Source organism: Pygoscelis adeliae, unplaced genomic scaffold (assembly GCF_000699105.1).
Source record: "Pygoscelis adeliae isolate BGI_AS28 unplaced genomic scaffold, ASM69910v1 Scaffold95, whole genome shotgun sequence".
In the NCBI taxonomy this organism is placed as follows: domain Eukaryota; kingdom Metazoa; phylum Chordata; class Aves; order Sphenisciformes; family Spheniscidae; genus Pygoscelis; species Pygoscelis adeliae.
The window spans coordinates 312,035-314,895 of NW_008824869.1; positions in this window are offsets into that span (position 1 = coordinate 312,035).

Consider the following 2,861-nt stretch of genomic DNA (forward strand, 5'->3'; position numbering starts at 1 on the left):
CCTGCAGCCTGAGGTCTGCACTGCAGCCTCTCCCTTCAGCAGTTCCATCTGCGTGGTGGCATCAGCCACCGCTGGGGTAGATGGTACAGACCCCCCAGCCGGAGCTGCAGCCTTCGTTCTCGGACGAGTGCCCACCATTCTGCCTTGAGGGTCAGGTAGGATGAGCGCTCTTGACCTGTGCAGATGGTCACAGAACGGTGCCCAGTTGCTGGGTTATGTATACTTCAAGTCCCCCACTCGGCCCATGGAATGCCCCTCCTTCGAAGAGGTGCCCTCCCTGCATGCCCTCCCGCGCGAACTGCCGCGCCACGCCCTGGCTGCCGCGCCACGCCCTGTTTGCCCATCCTGTTCACAGCGCTCCTTGTCACTAGCGCTCCCTGGGGCTGCCTTGCGTGGGAGTGGGTGTGGCCGCCATTACTCCTGGCCCGGCCCACGCCTCGCCAGCTGCCCCCCTGAGAGCTGCCCGCTCAAAGGGGGGCCTCCCTTGGGGGGGTGGGGGGGTGCCCGCCATTACTCCTGGCCCGGCCCACGCCTCGCCAGCTGCCCCCGTGAGAGCTGCCGGCTCCCGGCAGGTCTCCGCGCTCCCCTGGGTTTTCCCCGGCTCAGGAAAAGCCCCCGTACACCGCAATCCCCCACTCCACTGTGGGACGCGCCTGCACCAGAGCTGATCACCCCTGCGATCCCCCTCCCCAACACCTCCTACCTGCTGTGCCTGTCAGCAGCAAATACAGTGTAAATATACAGTGTTGGAGAAAGTTCTCAGGAATCTGAGTGAACAAAAGTGTCTTAAATCAACCTCTGCAGCCTGAAGAGCTGTCGTGCTTTCCATTTTCACTTACATCCAAAGACAGGGGCCCAAGACATCCCTGTATTTGCTCCCCTTCATCTTCCAGGGCCTGCTTTCTCATCCATGAGCCAAAAAGCAGGCGCACCTGCAAAGTTTCTGACCGAGCATTAGAACCAGCAACCGTCTGGGACTGTCACCTCTGCTATAAACCAGTTCTTAACACTTAATTTAAGATGCATGATTTTCTTTTGCAGTTACAAAGAGGCAAGATTTTTATATACCAGAATTACCACAGACAGATGTTATCGATATATTAGGGACGATACAGTTTCAACATCAGGTTTTTTTATCAATTTAACAAAAATTATATTAAAAATATACTGATGCTACTCACTTTTTTCCCTCAGACTTCAGATTTCACCAAGTTCTTCCAAGCTTTGTTTGAAAACAATGCTTTTGATTTTTTACTTCTTTAATACTCGATATTGGTTCATTATCATAGTACTTCTAGTGTCACATTCTTACCCAGTTAGATGACCTCTACGCTCATACATGAGTTACATTTATGAGACAATTAAGGTGTTTTTAATAACTCTTTTACAGTATTATCATCAATCTGCAGCCTTGATTCCATTTTTTCCTTGCACTTTTATCATCATTTTTTAAAAAGTCTTTACATGTATTTCCAGAGTGGGACATTGTGTTAATGTTGTCACTGTACATGACATATCAAAGCAGATGTCCTTTAGGAAAATGCTGCATCATGACTTTGGATCGTGGCGCAGTGATGTAATGCCATATGAGCCAGGAAAATGTCAGACATGTCATGCTGTTTCTGGTTTATGCAGTTCTAATGTTTGTTTAAACTGTAAGGTTTAATCTAGTGTCAGCGACTACAGAAGGATACACTTAATTGGCATCCTAGAAAGACGACGTGCACATTTTAAGTAGGATGATTGCTGGGGAGCACACTCCCAGCAGTACATATCAATTATTCTGGATAAGTGGCACAACTAGTTTGTCGAACTGATGTGCCTATTGCTGTCTGCGGTACCACTTCTCCAGGGCACTTCACGGGCTGGTTTGCACATGCCTGCTGGTGAGCAAACAGGTAGCAACAGGGGAACTCTGTGTGTGTGTGTGTGTGTGTGTGTGTGCTGCTATACATGCTTTACGGGTGCATTTCTACTTGCTAATGAACATTTTGTGGCAGCTTTCTGTGGGAGGAGTTCCTGTGGAAACAAAACGGATATTTGGTCTCTCCAGCTTGGTCATTCAGTTTGCATTAAGTTCAAGTGGTTTAAACTTAAACTCTTAATAATGTCAGCCCCTATCTCTAAATCTACTCAGAGTAGATTATGGGCATGAAACAATATTTTTGTAAATTCATATTATCGTTTTTATTGTACAATGTGCAACCACTTCTTTCCTTGGTGCTTCATTCTGAGAACAAATTCAATCATATTTATTAATTCTTTGCTTTTAAATATTATGATCATTAACTTTGTAGAAAAATATATGTATCCAGGATTGCAGTCACCTATTAATTTCAGCAATCACTGAATGGACAAATTTATTTTTCTACCATCACATAAATAAGTATTAAGTGGGACTCTGCTTTCTTAACTTGAGGTATTCAGAATCTGAAGTCCTGATACAAAAAATAAAAAATTCTACACCACTTATCAATTAAATATAGAGAGAGCTAGAAGCAAGACCTTTTGTTTGTTTGTTTGTTTGTGAAGAGAATATTTGATAAGTTATAATAATTAAGAAAGGTAGAGATAATGATTATTTGCACTATATTGCATATGTATGGTATCTAATCTTATAGCTAGTTTTGTGACATCATTTATTAGTATTAATAATGTAATATTATTTGAAATAATTTGTGTCACATTGTGATAACCTAATCCTTTGCTCCACAGATGTTTGCATTAAGTGTGTGCAGATCAGTACACATTGCATGATATTAATATGATACGTAGGAAGTGTTTTTCAAAGCCAGGATAAAAAGTTTGCATAGTGTTAAAAAAAGAATTATTACTTACTTTTTCCTTTCATTTACTTAAGC